The sequence below is a fragment of the Moschus berezovskii genome, chromosome 14, assembly GCF_049115385.1.
Source record: "Moschus berezovskii isolate FMDL1 chromosome 14, NW_MosBer_1.0, whole genome shotgun sequence".
Taxonomy (NCBI): Eukaryota; Metazoa; Chordata; class Mammalia; order Artiodactyla; family Moschidae; genus Moschus; species Moschus berezovskii.
Window position 1 is genome coordinate 84755284 of NC_142473.1, and position 7483 is coordinate 84762766.

General features: G+C 39.4%; 1 pseudogene; it reads right to left on the reverse strand.

Moving 5' to 3' along the window:
* On the reverse strand, nt 1-931 carry LOC148775755 (olfactory receptor 8K3-like; annotated as a pseudogene).
* Between the last annotated feature and the right edge of the window lie 6552 nt (nt 932-7483).

The window sequence follows — 7483 nt, forward strand, 5'->3', positions numbered from 1 at the left end:
TTAATTAAAAAGGTTGCATGGTTTTTTCCACACCCTATGTAGTGCACATTTTACATCTTTATTACTCAAGCTATAGATTAAGGGATTCAACATAGGGATAATGAGAGTATAAAATATGGAAGCCACTTTATCAGTGTCAAAGAAATGGCTGGACTCTGTTTGCACATACATAAATAGTAAAGTCCCATAGAACACAGTGACCACGGTCAAGTGGGATCCACAGGTAGAAAAAGCCTTGTGCCTGCCTTCAGCAGAGCCCATCCCAAGAATGGATGCGAGAATAAGAAGGTAAGAGTCAGAACTATCAGAAGAGAGAAAATCAAATCAAACCCAGCTAAAATCAGAATAACCATTTCTACTTCATTTGCCTTTGAGCAGACCAAAGGTAACAAAGGACGGCTGTCACAGTAGAAATGACTGATGGCTCCGTAGCCACAGAAAGGTAAATTAAATAATTTTACGGTGACGAGAAGAGACACAAATGTGCTGTAGACATAGGGGATTGCTACTAGCACCCAGCACACTCTTTGTGACTGGGTAGAGCAGAGGGCTACAGATGGCCACATAGCGGTCATAAGACATCGCTGACAGAATAAAAATTTCACTAACAATAAACACAAGAAAGAAAGCTAGCTGTGTAGCACAACAGTAATAGGAGATTATATTTTGATCCTCAACAAAATTTGCTAACATTTTGGGTCCCACAGTTGTTGAATATCCAAGATCTGTAAAAGCGAGGTGTCTGAGAAAGAAGTACATGGGCGTCTGCAGCCTGGAGTCCACGTTGGTGAGGATGACCATGCCCAAGTTGCCCACACGGAGTCACAGAGATGATGAGGAAGAGCCCAAACAATGGAGCCCGCAGCTCAGGGCGGTCCGTGATTCCCATAAGGATGAATTCACTCAGCACTGTTCCATTGTGTGTTTCCATTCAGGTTTATTAAAGAACCTGTTCTGGGTAGAAATGTCAACATAGTCAGTAGGTTCTGTGTGCCATCATCTGGGAGAGTTTCACTATGCAAAGCTAATATAAACAGATTAAACTTTCCAGTTTAGGATATTTGAAAATAAACTCAGTTGGTGGCTCAGATAGTAAAGAATCTGCCTGCAGTTCAGGAGATCTGGGTTCAACCCTGAATCAGGAAAATGCCCTGGAGAAGGGAATAGCAACCCACTCCAGTATTCTGGCCCAGAGAATCCCAAGGACAGAGGAGCCTGGCAGGCTACAACAGTTCGTGGGGTTGCAAAGAGTCAAACATGACAAAGCAACTAACACTTTCATTTTCCTACATATAATAAAATATATAAATAGTGATAGAGACAGAGATAGTTGCTGGTTCTCAGCTGAAAATTATTTTACCAGCCAAAGGACGTTTGTCAAAATTGAGAAGACATGTTAATTGTTACAGCTGGACTGTAGAAGCTACTGGCATATGATGGGTAGAGGTCAGTGATGCCTCTCAACACCCTATATGCACCATATCTGTCTAAACTCTCCATAGTACTAAGGTTGAAAAGCCAGGATGTTATAGACAGATAGACGATTGATAAATGGGCAGATGCAAATATGCATACATGGAGGCATAGATACAGACAAGAAATACAATAGATACAGATACACATATGACAAGAAAAAACACACACGTTTGAAGGCTACATATATAAACCATCACTGTGCTGTTCTTGCAAACTTTCTATAATGTCTATCTAGTGATTTATATAATTGCAGTTACATAGTGACATGTATAAATTAAATTTAATAATATGACAATACATATGCCAATTATATAATAAATTATGATACAATTAAATACTATCCACATAGGATAAGTACTATCCTATTCCTGCTCAGGAATTATGGAGTAGAGGGAAACAGACAAAACGGTATCAGAAATGGTCTCATTTTGCTTGGGGTTTGCCATTGAGCTCCACTGGAGCTTTGAATATGTCACTGAAACATTGCTGATATTGAAAACAAGGCATCACTTGTAATATCCCATCACTTTACCTGTAATGAAGCATCTCTCGTGACTCTCACCTGTATTTCTGGCATGGCTAAGTGAGAAGAATTTATGGATTTCTTTCACTTTTTGAGATTCTCCCTAATAACTTTCCTTTTGTAACACACAAGATTCTCGATAAAATCTTTCATCTATAGGGCATCCCCAGCAGAGTCAGTATTTCTACAGGTTCTCCTCAAATGTGTGACTGTGGAGAAATTTTCAACATTGTTCTATTACAGTATTTAATATATTTAGGAAGTTAAAATAATACATTATTCTGATATGAAGTGCCACCCCCTTGCTTTGTTGCCCATGTGATTGTTTTTACTTATCTCTCAGAGAAAGAAATTACTTACTGTTATTTCTTATTTCATCATGAATTTCTATCACATGGCTGTTTACACCTTCTGCTTTCTTTTTTCTTTACTGCATAAGCTACCATTTTAGTTATCCCAGTCTGCTTCCCAATTCCAATAAGCACCTGTTTCATCACTTGCTTCCTGTGCCTGACTTTTATAACCCCACCTCTTTCCTCCTCTGCCACCATTCTCAGTCCTCGGCCATCACTAATCTTTTCCATCACTACTCTTTTTCATATAGAGAACAGGGATTGGAATTTTCTCTCAACATAAATCTCTTGAGATTCTTTGGCACTTTTTTGTGTGTAGATCATCTGTTCCCTACATTGCTGAGTAATATTCTATGATATTGATGATAATTTGTTTAAATATTCACTTACTGAGAGATTTGTGGGTTCTCTCCACTTTTCTAGTATGACAAATACAGCTACCATGAACTTTCACTTAAAAGTGATTGCATTTGTGGTGATGAAAGTTTTCCTCTACTCTTCTAGGTTCTTTTGACCTCAAATGGATGGATATTTCAGCTGTTTCTGGGCTTTGGCCCCCACACATAAAAATAAATAAATCAATAGCTCAAGGGGAAGAAAATGTCTTCTTTAGACACTTAGTGGCTCTTGCTTGGCTTAATAATTAGATTGACATGAGATTAACAGGCCCAAACCATATATATTTTATTGAGTAATTGTACATGTAGATGGGAGTCATCACCAGACTAATTAAGGTCTAAGAAATGGGTAGGCTTACTTACTTATATGGGCTTCTCAGGTGGCTGAGTGGTAAAGAATCTGCCTGCCAGTGCGGAAGACCAAAGAGAACTGGGTTCGATTCCTGGGTCTGAGAGATCCCATGGAGTAGGAAATGGCAACTCACTGCAGTATTCTTTCCTGGAGAATTCCATATATAGAGTAGCCTGGTGGGCTAGTCTTTGGGGTCGCAAAGAGTCAGACACAACTGAGCAACTGATCACACAAATGTTTATATGCTAGGCTGAACCAATAACAACAATTGTAGGCAAATCACTAAATATATATGGGAAGTCTAAAGACAAAGGAACTTAATTCTGAAAATTCATTAAAAGGACTGATGCTGAAGTTGAAGCTCCAATACTTTGGCTACCTGATACAAAGAGCCGACTCATTGGAAAAGATCTTAATGCTGGGAAAGATTAAGGGCAGGAGGAGAAGAGGGTGACAGAGGATGAGATGGTTTGATGGCATCACAGACTCAATGGACATGAACTTGAACAAACTCCAAGAGATAGTGAAGGACAGGGAAGCCTGACGTGCTGTAGTTCACGGGTCACAAAGAGTCAGACATGACTTAGTGACTGAAGAACAACAACATTTAAAATGGAAAAAATTGTTAGCAAACTTTGTAAATCTCTACACATTTTGTTCTCTTTCTGGTTCATCTTTTGAGAAACTATACAATGCACGGCAAGATTTATTTTAGAGATGGGGATATATATAGTCACAATTTATTTATTTATTTATTTTTCCCCAGGCTTTTTTTATTTTTTACTTTACATTACTGTATTGGTTTTGCCATACATTGACATGAATCCACCCTTGGTGTACATGTGTTCCCCATCTTGAACCTCCTCCCATCTCCCTCCGCATCCCATCCCTCTGGTTCATCCCAGTACACCAGCCCTGAGCATCCTGTATCATGCATCGAACCTGGACTGGTGATTCATTTCACATTCTTCTACTTTTTTCTGTTATAAAAGTCACACTTATTCACTGAAAATAATTTAGAAAAGTACAATTCCAAAAATATTAATTTAAACATTTTCATGTTCTCAGAAGCTATCAGTATGTAATCATCTCTACTGTATCTTTGTCCAACATACATTTTCCAAAAACCAAAATTTTTTAGCACTTATATTTGGAATGTTTATATTCAGTACATATTTTTCTTAGTAATTTTAAAAAATCAGCTATATAAATTCCCTACATTTTAGCTCACTTGAAAGAGTACTGACAATTATTTTTTATTCCAATAAATTATTTTAATTTGAATTAATTTAATTTGAATTTGATTGACAACATAAAGAATTTAATCTGTGATGGTGAAAAAAATATTTAATCTATGATGCAAATAAAGTTTCATGAGTGTTAAAATTACTAAATATACCAAAGAAAGTGGAAATTTAGAAGGGTTAAGAAAGTTCACAAGACATAATATTTATATAATGGTACTTACACATATTACCCCATGAACAGTAACAAAGGGCAAAATGATAGGATACTGAATGAGGAATTCCCCAGGTCAGTAGGTGCCCAGTATGCTACTGGAGCTCAGTGGAGAAATAACTATAGAAGGAATAAAGGGATGGAGCAAAAGCAAAACCAATACCCAGTTGTGGATGTGACCAGTGATAGAAGCAAGGTCCGATGCTGTAAAGAGCAGTATTGCATAGGAACCTGGAATGTTAGGTCCATGAATCAAGGCAAATTGGAAGTGGTCAAACAGGAGATGGCAAGAGTGAACGTAGACATTCTAGGAATCAGTGAACTAAAATGGACTGGAATGGGGGAATTTAACTCAGATGATCATTATATCTACTACTGTGGGCAGGAATCCCTTAGAAGAAATGGAGTAGCCATCATGGTCAACAAAAGAGTCCGAAATGCAGTATTTGGATGCAATCTTAAAAATGACAGGATGATTTCTGTTCGTTTCCAAGGCAAACTATTCAATATTACAGTAATCCAGGCCTATGCCCCAACAAGTAATGCTGAAGAAGCCGAAGTTAATCGGTTCTATGAAGACCTACAAGACCTTTTAGAACTAACACCCAAAAAAGATGTCCTTTTCATTATAGGGGACTGGAATACAAAAGTAGGAAGTCAAGAAACACCTGAAGTAACTGGCAAATTTGGCCTTGCAGCACGGAATGAAGCAGGGCAAAGGCTAATAGAGTTTTGTCAAGAGAATGCACTGGTCATAGCAAACACCCTCTTCAAACAGCACAAGAGAAGACTCTACACATGGACATCACCAGATGGTCAACACCGAAATCAGATTGATTATATTCTTTGCAACCAAAGATGGAGAAGCTGTATACAGTTAGCGAAAACAAGACCAGGAGCTGACTGTGGCTCAGATCATGAACTCCTATTGCGAAGTTCAGACTTAAATTGAAGAAAGTAGGGAAAACCACTAGACCATTCAGATATGACCTAAATCAAATCCCTTATGATTATACAGTGGAAGTGAGAAATAGATTTAAGGGACTAGATCTGATTGATAGAGTGCCTGATGAACTCTGGACGGAGGTTCGTGACATTATACAGGAGACAGGGACCAAGACCATCCCCATGGAAAAGAAATGCAAAAGAGCGAAATGGCTGTCTGAGGAGGCCTTACAAATAGCTGTGAAAAGAAGAGAGGCGAAAAGCAAAGGAGAAAAGGAAAGATATAAGCATCTGAATGCAGAGTTCCAAAGAATAGCAAGGAGAGATAAGAAAGACTTCCTCAGTGATCAATGCAAAGAAATAGAGGAAAACAACAGAATAGGAAAAACAAGAGAGCTCTTCAAGAAAATTAGAGATTCCAAGGGAACATTTCATGCAAAGATGGGCTCGATAAAGGACAGAAATGGTATGGACCTAACAGAAGCAGAAGATATTAAGAAGAGGTGGCAGGAATACACAGAAGAACTGTACAAAAAAGATCTTCACGACCAAGATAGTCACGATAACGTGATCACTGACCTAGAGCCAGACATCTTGGAATGTGAAGTCCAGTGGGCCTTAGAAAGCATCACTACGAACAAAGCTAGTGGAGGTGATGGAATTCAAGTTGAGCTATTTCAAGTCTTGAAAGATGATGCTGTGAAAGTGCTGCACTCAATATGCCAGCAGATTTGGAAAACTCAGCAGTGGCCACAGGACTGGAAGAGGTCAGTCTTCATTCTAATCCCAAAGAAAGGCAATGCCAAAGAATGCTCAAACTACCGCACGATTGCACTCATCTCACACGCTAGTAAAGTCATGCTCACAATTCTCCAAGCCAGGCTTCAGCAGTATGTAAACCGTGAACTCCCAGATGTTCAAGCAGGTTTTAGAAAAGGCAGAGGCACCAGAGATCCAATTGCCAACATCCGCTGGATCATGGAGAAAGCAAGAGAGTTTCAGAAAAACATCTATTTCTGCTTTATTGACTATGCCAAAGCCTTTGACTGTGTGGATCACAATAAACTGTGGAACATTCTGAAAGAGATGGGAATCCCAGACCACCTGACCTGCCTCTTGAGAAACCTGTATGCAGGTCAGGAAGCAACAGTTAGAACTGGACATGGAACAACAGACTGGTTCCAAATAGGAAAAGGTGTACGTCAAGGTTGTATATTGTCACCTTGCTTATTTAACTTATATGCAGAGTACATCATGAGGAACGCTGGGCTGGAAGAAGCACAAGCTGGAATCAAGATTGGTGGGAGAAATATCAATAACCTCAGATATGCAGATGAGACTACCCTTATGGCAGAAAGTGAAGAGGAACTCAAAAGCCTCTTGATGAAAGTGAAAGAGGAGAGTGAAAAGATTGGCTTGAAGCTCAACATTCAGAAAACAAAGATCATGGCATCTGGTCCCATCACTTCATGGGAAATAGATGGAAAAACAGTGGAAACAGTGTCAGACTTTGTTTTTTTGGGATCCAAAATCACTGCAGATGCTGATTGCAGCCATGAAATTAAAAGACGCTTGCTCCTTGGAAGGAAAGTTATGACCAACCTTGATAGTATATTAAAAAGCAGAGACATTACTTTGCCAACCAAGGTCCGTCTAGTCAAGGCAATGGTTTTTCCCGTGGTCATGTATGGATGTGAGAGTTGGACTGTGAAGAAGGCTGACCGCCGAAGAATTGATGCTTTTGAACTGTGGTGTTGGAGAAGACTCTTGAGAGTCCCTTATACTGCAAGGAAATCCAACCAGTCCATCCTAAAGGAGATCAATCCTGGATGTTCATTGGAGGGACTGATGCTAAAGCTGAAACTCCAATACTTTGGCCACCTCATGCGACGAGTTGACTCACTGGAAAAGACTCTGATGCTGGGAAAGGTTGGGGGCGGGAGGAGAAGGGGACGACGGAGAATGAGATGGCTGGATG